This window comes from Salvelinus fontinalis, chromosome 16, assembly GCF_029448725.1.
Source record: "Salvelinus fontinalis isolate EN_2023a chromosome 16, ASM2944872v1, whole genome shotgun sequence".
Taxonomy (NCBI): domain Eukaryota; kingdom Metazoa; phylum Chordata; class Actinopteri; order Salmoniformes; family Salmonidae; genus Salvelinus; species Salvelinus fontinalis.
In genome coordinates, this window is record NC_074680.1 from 13493958 (window position 1) to 13505332 (window position 11375).

General features: G+C 43.6%; 1 long non-coding RNA gene across 1 annotated transcript; it reads left to right on the top strand.

Annotated features, from left to right (window-relative positions):
- The first annotated feature begins 92 nt into the window (after nucleotides 1-92).
- Nucleotides 93-2205, top strand: LOC129813421 (uncharacterized). Its single transcript, XR_008753160.1, has 2 exons — nucleotides 93-734; nucleotides 1350-2205. It is a non-coding gene; the product is annotated as an uncharacterized LOC129813421 (long non-coding RNA).
- The last annotated feature ends 9170 nt before the right edge of the window (nucleotides 2206-11375 follow it).

The window sequence follows — 11375 nt, forward strand, 5'->3', positions numbered from 1 at the left end:
GATCTAGGTACAATTTTCTTTTAAAAGAGACCGTTTGGTTGGTTTGTTGTTGTGATATGGTCCTCCATAAGAGAGTTATACGGACACTATGAAGGGACAAATTAATTGAATTGCATTGTGTTAATTTGTTTATTTTTAGTGCAAGAGGTGGCCATAAGAACTGTTTACGTGTAAAACATTTATTTGCCATTTAAGGCAGAATGTCTTTCACAATAGCCAACATTTTGAACACCATAGGCTACCTATAATAGTATTGTAGAAAATTCCCCCATCATGTTCAGGGAGAACAACCGTGATACATCTTAGGAGGAAGGGAGACCCTAGCCTAATATGTCAAGATCTTCAAATTATAAACCTGTGAATTAATAGGGATATTCATTGACCTTTACAGGCATATAGGCCTAAAAAAAAGAGCATGATTAATAACACAAGGGCTATTATTTGTATTGCTGAAAGTCACACCCTTACATTTTGTCAAAGAAGAGGTCTTAGGATAAAGTGTAGGTTTCCATTGGAGGATAAGACATGTGGTTTTGGGGATGCGCCTTTTTGACCTGACGTCACACGGTGGGGGTATAAAATCCCATAGATTTGTCCTCCAGTCATTCACCGTGAAAAAGCCATCGACAGGACAGTCACACTAAGCGGCTGAGAAAGAAACCGACAACAAAATGGTTAAAATGGTGATGGCTTACATTGGATTCTTTCTCCTTGCCTTGCCTTGTTCATCACAGGTAGGTTAAAATCTTATAAATTGACTTACTCTTTACCATGTTCGTTTCTAATGATCTGTTTTAATTATGGTGTCCATTGTGTATAATAAATGCATTTCAACAGGTGCAACATTGGCTTTTGAAACCATAAATGGATCATACTGAATCTAATTTTAGGGTTTATTGGCAATTGGTGGGTTTTCTCATTGATAACTTAATGATGGCGTGGATACTTGTCCTCGGCAGAGTCTTATTATAATGCCAAAATGTATTCGAAATCTAACGTGCCTCTAACGGCGCAATTTGAATCCAGGGTTTTGACAGTTGACCTATATGTTATGAATATATTTCCCACAAGGTGAGGGCTCGACTTAATTTAATGACCATTTTATCTGAAGTGCATTTTGTTTGGGAAACATTTGCCGTGGTGTTATATTCTTAGGCACAGGACTACACCAAGTGTAGCCTAGATCTTAAGTTTACGCATGCTTTTTTTGCAGCTTGAAATTAGTCTGACGAAAGTATGATGTATTGGGAATTTTACTGATTTGTCAAATGTTTCATTTACTTTTTTAAATAGTTTTACATGTGACTTTGGCCAATGCTCAGTCAGTGACGCTCCCATGCTTCTTTTAGGTCCACGCGCAAAACAGTACCACAAAATCCCCAACCATCACTGCTATGACCGAAGCTGGCGACGCGAGTTCCAACATGACCAAGATGCCCGATCTTGTCGCTACCAAGAACATCACCATACCCAAAGGAGCCAGTGTGTCCTTGCTGTCCAGTTCGGTCACGCTCTTTCCCATAGTGTTGGCTGGCGCTCTCCTACACGGCCGCTTCTAGAAGGCTCCTTCCTGTACACTGTAAAGACTAACATCCGCGGCCTAGATGGGGAAAACTGTTTTAGAAAGAGCACACTTTTATAACTTAAAGGCAGTAATGTGTACACCTATCCATAGATTCAGTGTAATTGGGGTGCTGCAAGAACATATTTCTAAATTGCTGATGGGATTTCTTACTTGGGCTCCCACCTCACTGGCCACTTCAAACCAGTAGGCCTATACACCTTGTGGACCCCCTCCATGGTGGCAGGCCATGATGAGGATGTGTGAAACTGGACTCTGACTCGTTTGTTACCACTGTTCCTGTGTAGATGGCAGGGTCGTTTTTTTTTTAACTTATGAAGTGTAAATTTGCACAGTGATTGGGTAGTCTACTAATATAAATAAGTTGGTTGAGGTGCATTGTGGAACATAATGTTGTCTGATCTTTGGCATGCATGGCTTTAGCGGTAGTGTTTCTAATCCTGCAATGGACACTAAAGCGTATGTGACTATTTTAAAGAATATCATTTTTGTTTAAATTGTCATGTTAACTAATTCTTTGAAATGTACTTGTGTCAAAATGTATTTGTTCTTGTAGGCTACAATAAAATTAAATGGGCCTAACTGATTTGTGTCTTAGTAAAAAGCTTGACGTGCCAACTAAATGTCTCTGTTCCATTTGTCTCCAGACCTGGCTAGGCTATCTAGGCCTAGTAGGAACGGCGCATACTGAACACCTTGCTTGATACTTTATGCAACGATCTCTTGGTTTCACCAATTTGACTGAATTTCTCTGTCTGACACCCTGGGTTGACTCCTGCGCAGTACTCAGTTTCTCTGTCACCTTTAGAAGTTAAGGTTTGATGGGGTTAAAACAAATAGGTACCGCTAGGCTTGAACACACCCTTAAGATTGGAATTATTTTAGCTAGCAAATATTAGCATTGCTAGCTATTTTGACAATTTGCTAGTAATTGTAGCATTGCCATCTCTAAAGTAAATTTCACATGACAGTTTCCTAATTTGCCTTTATTGTCGTTGTATGGCGTTATCATGCCACCAAGTGTAATTTGATAACTGTTACATTAGCCTGGGGTTCAGTCTAGGGCACAAAATGAATGCAGTTATGGTGGTACTCGTCTGACAAGTGTACTGCGCAGCAGACCTAAAACGACCCAGGGCCATAGCAAACATGTCAGTTGGTGTCACTGGCCTGAATCTAATCCATTCAGGACCCAGTCTACAGCTAAAGTGTCACATTAGCATCCAAGTATTTCTCGAGCTATTTTTATAATTGAGGGATGACAATCATTGACTCTGGTATCCAACTGTGCACTGAAAGAAACAGACTGATCTAGTTCTGAACGGACGCCGGGACCTACCAGATTGTCTGCTGCAGTTATTCGAAATGTCCAGTTTGCAGCCTAGAGAAGACCAGCATGGGGGGGGGGGGGGTTCAATTATCGGGCCGACTTCTCTGTATATATCAATGTTGCTCTTGCTGCGGGTGAATCCCTGAGCCACCGCTACGCAGACGACACCATTCTGTATACTTCTGGCCCTTCCTTGGAAACTGTGCTAACTAACCTCCAAATGAGCTTCAATGCCATACAACACTCCTTCCGTGGCCTCCAACTGCTCTTAAACACTAGTAAAACCAAATGCATGCTTTTCAACCGTTCACCTGACTAGCATCACCACCATGGACGATTCCGACCTAGAATATGTGAACAACTATAAATACCTAGGTGTCTGGCTAGACTGAACTCTCCTTCCAGACTCATATTAAACATCTCCAATCCAAAATCTAGAATTGGTTTTCTATTTGGCAACAAAGCCTCCTTCACTCATGCTGCCAAACTTACCCTAGTAAAACTGACTATCCTACCGATCCTCGACTTCGGCGATGTCATCTACAAAATAGCTTCCAACACTCTACTCAGCAAACTGGATGCAGTCACAGTGCCAGCTGTTTTGTTACCAAATCACCTTATACCACCCACCACTGCGACCTGTATGCTCTAGTCGGCTGGCCCTCGCTACATATTCGTCGCCAGACCCACTGGCTCCAGGTCATCTATAAGTCTATGCTAGGTAAAGCTCCGCCTTATCACTGGTCACCATAACACCCACCCGTGGTACTCGCTCCAGCAGGTATATCTCACTGGTCATCCCCAAAGCCAACACCTCCTTTGGCTGCCTTTCTTTACAGTTCTCTGCTGCCAGTGACTGGAACGAATTGCAAAAATCGCTGAAGTTGGAGACTTATTTCCCTCACCAACTTTAAACATCAACTATCTGAGCAGCTAACCGATCGCTGCAGCTGTACATAGTCCATCTGTAAATAGCCCACCCAATCTACCTACCTCATCCCCATACTGTTTTTATTTTATTTACTTTTCTGCTCTTTTGCACACCAGTATCTCTACTTGCACATCATTACATTTACATTACATTTAAGTCATTTAGCAGACGCTCTTATCCAGAGCGACTTACAAATTGGTGCATTCACCTTATGATATCCAGTGGAACAACCACTTTACAATAGTGCATCTAAATATTTTAAGGGGGGGGGGGGGGGTTAGAAGGATTACTTTATCCTATCCTAGGTATTCCTTAAAGAGGTGGGGTTTCAGGTGTCTCCGGAAGGTGGTGATTGACTCCGCTGACCTGGCGTCGTGAGGGAGTTTGTTCCACCATTGGGGTGCCAGAGCAGCGAACAGTTTTGACTGGGCTGAGCGGGAACTGTACTTCCTCAGAGGTAGGGAGGCGAGCAGGCCAGAGGTGGATGAACGCAGTGCCCTTGTTTAGGTGTAGGGCCTGATCAGAGCCTGAAGGTACGGAGGTGCCGTTCCCCTCACAGCTCCGTAGGCAAGCACCATGGTCTTGTAGCGGATGCGAGCTTCAACTGGAAGCCAGTGGAAAGAGCGGAGGAGCGATGTGACGTGAGAGAACTTGGGAAGGTTGAACACCAGACGGGCTGCGGCGTTCTGGATGAGTTGTAGGGGTTTAATGGCACAGGCAGGGAGCCCAGCCAGCAGCGAGATGCAGTAGTCCAGACTGGAGATGACAAGTGCCTGGATTAGGACTTGCGCCGCTTCCTGTGTGAGGCAGGGTCGTACTCTGCGAATGTTGTAGAGCATGAACCTACAGGAACAGGTCACCGCCTTGATGTTAGTTGAGAACGACAGGGTGTTGTCCAGGATCACGCCAAGGTTCTTAGCACTCTGGGAGGAGGACACAATGGAGTTGTCAACCGTGATGGCGAGATCATGGAACGGGCAGACCTTCCCCGGGAGGAAGAGCAGCTCCGTCTTGCCGAGGTTCAACTTGAGGTGGTGATCCGTCATCCACACTGATATGTCTGCCAGACATGCAGAGATGCGATTCGCCACCTGGTTATCAGAAGGGGGAAAGGAGAAGATTAATTGTGTGTCGTCTGCATAGCAATGATAGGAGAGACCATGTGAGGATATGACAGAGCCAAGTGACTTGGTGTATAGCGAGAATAGGAGAGGGCCTAGAACAGAGCCCTGGGGGACACCAGTGGTGAGAGCACGTGGTGCGGAGACAGATTCTCGCCACGCCACCTGGTAGGAGCGACCTGTCAGGTAGGACGCAATCCAAGCGTGGGCCGCGCCGGAGATGCCCAACTCGGAGAGGGTGGAAAGGAGGATCTGGTGGTTCACAGTATCAAAGGCAGCCGATAGGTCTAGAAGGATGAGAGCAGAGGAGAGAGAGTTAGCTTTAGCAGTGCGGAGTGCCTCCGTGACACAGAGAAGAGCAGTCTCAGTTGAATGACTAGTCTTGAAACCTGACTGATTTGGATCAAGAAGGTCATTTTGAGAGAGATAGCAGGAGAGCTGGCCAAGGACGGCACGTCCTTGGTCATCTGCTCATTTATCACTCCAGTGTTAATCTGCTAAATTGTAATTATTCGCTCCTATGGCCTATTTATTGCCTACCTCATGCGGTTTGCACACACTATATAAAGACTTTCTTTTTTCTACTGTGTCATTGACTTTATTGTTTACTCTATGTGTAACTCTGTGTTGTCTGTGTCACACTGCTTTGCTTTATCTTGGCCAGGTCAAAGTTGCAAATGAGAACTTGTTCTCAACTAGCCTCCCTGGTTAAATAAAAGGGGGCCCTCATCAGCATCATGCAGACATGCCCTCACTGTGAGCATTCCTGTGAATGGAACAGTTGGCCACATGTTGGCCAGCAACCTTCACCTGTCAGTGGCAACGGCTTTCACAGGCTCATTTGTACAAATACAAACGGTAACCCACTTCATTACTTTACATTTTACATAAATGTTTCACAATTGGGTTAACAGACATTTTATTATTTTCTACTTAGATGCCTATACTGTCCTACCAAGCAAAAAGGCAGTAACTGCTCATTTGGTCAAAAATGAGTTATTTTTGCTACATTAAATGCATGCTTAATCATGTGGACAAGTATCCTGTATTGTTTTGGAGAAAATGGGGGTCATATTAGCAGTAACTGTAAAGAGTTACTGAAACGAAGGTAAATGGCAGTAACTGAACTTACTGCCTTTTAGCTTGGTTTCGACCTGCCCTTGGCTTCAGTTACTGCCAATTACCTTGGTATCAAAACATTTTATTGTGATACAATCTTTAAATGTATTTATATAGCCCTTAGATCAGCTGATATCTCAAAGTGCTGTACAGAAACCCAGCCTAAAACCCCAAACAGCAAGCAATGCAGGTGTAGAAGCACGGTGGCTAGGAAAAACTCTCAAGAAAGGCCAAAACCTAGGAAGAAACCTAGAGGAACCAGGCTATGAGGGGTGGCCAGTCCTCTTCTGGCTGTACCGGGTTGAGATTATAACAGAACATGGCCAAGATGTTCAAATGTTCATAGATGACCAGCAGGGTCAAATAATAATCACAGTAGTTGTTGAAGGTGCAACAGGTCAGCACCTCTACCGCTCCTGCTGTCTCTAGAGAGTTGAAAATAGCCGGTCTGGGACAGGTAGCACGTCCGGTGAACAGGTCAGGGTTCCATAGCCGCAGGCAGAACAGTTGAACAACACTGGAGCAGCAGCACGGCCAGGTGGACTGGGGACAGCAAGGAGTCATGCCAGGTAGTCCTGAGGCATGGTCCTAGGGCTCAGGTCCTCCGAGAGAGAGCATACTTAAATTCACACAGGACACTGGATAAGACAGGAGAAATATTCCACATATAACAGACTGACCCTCGCCCCCCGACACATAAACTACTGCAGCATAAATACTGGAGTCTGAGACAGGAGGGGTCAGGAGACACTGTGGCCCCATCCGATGATACCCCCGGACAAGGCCAAACAGGCAGGATATAACCCCAACCACTTTGCCAAAGCACATCCCCCACACCACTAGAGGGATACCTCCAACCACCAACTTACCATCCTGAGACAAGGCTGAGTATAGCCCACAAAGATCTCCGCCACGGCACAACCCAGGTGGGGCGCCAACCCAGACAGGAAGACCACGTCAGTGACTCAACCCACTCAAGTGACGCACCCCTCATAGGGACGGCATGGAAGAGCACCAGTAAGCCAGTAACTCAGCCCCTGTAATAGGGTTAGAGGCAGAGAATCCCAGTGGAGAGAGGGGAACCGGCCAGGCAGAGACAGCAAGGGTGGTTCGTTGCTCCAGTGCCTTTCCGTTCACCTTCACACTCCTGGGCCAGACTACACTTAATCATAGGACCTACTGAAGAGATGAGTCTTCAATAAAGACTTAAAGGTTGAGACAGAGTCTGTGTCTCTCACATGGGTAGGCAGACCATTCCATAAAAATGGAGCTCTATGGGAGAAAGCCCTGCCTCCAGCTGTTTGCTTAGAAATTCTAGGGACAATTAGGAGGCCTGCGTCTTGTGACCGTAGCGTACGTGTAGGTATGTACGGCAGGACCAAATCTGAAACATGGGTAGGAGCAAGCCCATGTAATGCTTTGTAGGTTAGCAGTAAAACCTTGAAATCAGCCCTTGCCCTAACAGAAAGCCAGTGTAGGGAGGCTAGCACTGGAGTAATATGATCAAATGTTTTGGTTCTAGTCAGAATTCTAGCAGCCGTATTTAGCACTAACTAATGGTCCTTCACAGTTTTATTTGAGATTACTGTACAGCCATCATGATTAATTGTCAGATTCAACAGAAGATCTCTTTGTTTCTTGGGACCTAGAACAAGCATCTCTGTTTTGTCTGAGTTTAAAAGTAGAAAGTTTGCAGCCATCTTCTTCCTTATGTCTGAAACACAGGCTTCCAGCGAGGGAAATTTTGGGTTCTTCACCATGTTTCATTGAAATGTACAGCTGTGTCATCTGCATAGCAGTGAAAGTTAACATTATGTTTTCGAATGACATCCCCAAGAGGTAAAATATATAGTGAAAACAATAGTGGTCCCAAAACGGAACCTTGAGGAACACCGAAATTTACAGTTGATTTGTCAGAGGACAAACCATCCACAGAGACAAACTGATTGCTTTCTTCAGAGCTCGGGTATTTTCTGTATACCAGGGAGCTAGTTTCTTATGACAAATGTTTTTAGTTTTTAGGGGTGCGACTGCATCTAGGGTATTGCGCAAGGTTAAATTGAGTTCCTCAGTTAGGTGGTTAACGGATTTTTGTCCTCTGACGTCCTTGGGTAGGCAGAGGGAGTCTGGAAGGGCATCAAGGAATCTTTGGGTTGTCTGAGAATTTACAGCACGACTTTTGATGATCCTTGGTTGGGGTCTGAGCAGATTATTTGTTGCGATTGCAAACGTAATAAAATGGTGGTCTGATAGTCCAGGATTATGAGGAAAAACATTAAGATCCACAACATTTATTCCATGGGACAAAACTAGGTCCAGAGTATGACTGTGGCAATGCGTAGGTCCAGAGACATGTTGTACAAAACCCACTGAGTCGATGATGTGGACTTTTCCATGTGAATATTAAAGTCAACAAAAAAATATATATTATCTGTTATGACTACAAGGTCCGATAGGAACTCAGTGAGGAACACTGTATATGGCCCAGGAAGCCTGTAAAAAGTAGCTATAAAAAGTGATTGAGTAGACTGCATAGATTTCATGACTAGAAGCTCAAAAGATGAAAAGGTCTGGGGTTTTTTTGTAAATTGAAATTTGCTATCGTAAATGTTAGCAACACCTCCGCCTTTGCGGGATGCGCGGGGGATATGGTCACTAGTGTAACCAGGAGGTGAGGCTTCATTTTGAGATGTGAGGTATCACAATCTCTTTCAATAATGGCAGGAATGGAGGTCTTTATTCTAGTGAGATTGCTAAGGCTAACACCGCCATGTTTAGTTTTGCCCAACCTAGGTCGAGGCACAGACACGGTCTCAAATGGGATAGCTGAGCTGACTACACTGACTGTGCTAGTGGCAGACTCCACTAAGCTGGCAGGCTGGCTAACAGCCTGCTGCCTAGCCTGCACCCTATTTCATTGTGGAGCTAGGGAAGTTAGAGTCCTGTCTATGTTCGTAGATCATTTTCCGGTTGAGCACTCGCACAGCATTGCTACCTCATTAATAATATATTTAGTCACATTTCCAGGGTTTCTAGTTCTTTTATATTCCAGTATTGAGTGACTGTTCCAGTCAGGAAAGTTAAAATCCCAAATTGTATCAATCACCTTTGTTGTCATTAGCACACCAAGCTTTGGCATGCCAAATGTGTGCTCAACGTGTCTGCTTCGGTGCCATCATTACATGATTGCGGGAAAAAACGGTTTTGCCAAAATGACTTCCACCAATCCCTGTGGCCTAGATGAAAATAGTATCTATGCGGATCAAAGTTGCCATGTGAGGGCGCGTTAGGACTGTATAACCATGTCAGTACTAAGTTGTATTCCTGTCAGTGTCCGTCCATGCAATCTAAATAAGCATTAGGGCTATAAGGATGAGATGGATGAGATGGACATCATCACCAAGCTGTGCCCTCTGATGCCTGCAAATCGAAGGCAGCTCTTCGATTTGCCTTGACTGTGAACATAATTGCTGAGGATGAGGAGTGATATGGAAGAGCACTGAAGAAGTTTTACTTAAAAAAAAGTAATATAAAAACTATTCTGCATTTTATCAATTGTAGCTAAATGTCATTTGTGTCCTCTTATGAATATGTAAATATGTTTAAAATTAATTCTTAAAGCTGTTATTTATCCAAAATTGTCTATGTAAGTGTCATTCAAAAAAAAATCTATACAAATAATTTAATTTGCAGTATCATGGGCATTTATTATAATTAGTATTACCCTACATCATACCTCTATCATGTTCCAATACATCATTGTATATTACAAGATAGTTCATAATTTAATGTACCTCAAACAACTGCAGTGCTGCTTTTCACATTCTTATAACAAGACATGGGCTACTTGTCAAACACAGTATGTAATGGGACTGACCAGAACCTACATCTCTATGGAAATGAAACTGGTGTCTTAGAGGAAGACACACAAAGGATGCAGCTTCAACTCTGCTACACTGTCAGTAATTACACTGCTTTTTATTAATAGCATAAATGAGAAGTATAGTAAACTAACACATTTAAAATGGTAGATACTGCTCTTTGCTTTGGTATTACACTGCAATGTGTATCATATCATGCCAAGGAAGAAGGCAGTAACTGCTGTTTAAGGGTCAAAGGTCATGTCAGGGTCAACATGAATAAAACATTAACTCATAGTAAGACAACAGATCACTACATCTCCGATGATCTCCCTAGAATTCACTTGGCTGGACAATTTAAAAAAAACTTTGAAGCCATTTTTTTCAGTTCCACCCTTTGAGCAGTTACTGCCTTTTTGCTTGGTAGGGCAGTATAGTGTCCAAGGCATAATCTAGCCTGGTGGAACCAGCCTGATCACTGAGTTCACCATTCTACTTCACTTCACATGTTATGATATCTGACGTGAAATAGAAAGGGGAATGCAGCGATCAGGTTGGTTCCACCAGGCTAATCATGATGTAATGTAATCAGTGAGAGAGACAGTATCTTTGAGGGGTCAGAAGCTGAACTATGCCGGAAGCTTGGCTCCAGTGATGTACTGGGCAGTTACCATATCAGGCAGTGATGTAACCACTCTCGATGGTGCAGCTGTAGAACTTTTGGAGGATCTAAGGATCCATGCCAAATCTTTTCAGTCCCCTGAGGGGGAACATAGTAGCTGTTTGTGTGTCAGATATTTCCTATCCTAACTGCCACTGGTAGAACAGTGACTATGTGTGTACAGTATGTGTTCACAAAAACAAGTATGGAGCCAGCACATACTTGATACTGATGTCTCTGACTGAAGAGAGACTTGGCACTCTGCATACAAATGTTACTAGACACAACTTATACTTGTGTTGTCTTTTTTTTATTGAGTTGAAGGCTGTCAGTCAATTGGGGAATGAGAAACCCTGTGTATTCTGCACCAGGATCAGGGAACTCCAATTGTATACTGGACACCACACGGGAAGTTATGACCACCCTGACATGTTTCCCCATTACCACCAGACAAAATGCTGATAGGCACAGTATCTGTATCAGCTGGGAATGACAATGAAAGATGAAAGGTGCACATTGTTATATTAGCAGACCACTGCTTCTATGGTATTATGTAAAGGGTTGTTTATTTTACATGGACCTGTTACGACATTTGAAAGTTATCAAAACACTTAGTTTAGAATATCTACATAAATGTAGCAATTGCATTCTTCTCATATTACTCTGTAAGCTACTGACCTATTCAAAGCTTCCTCCGGCATCTCACCATACACCTCTGCCTGTAGTTATTGAACTCAACTTGCAGGAGGTTTGTTTGTTGTGATTTACCTA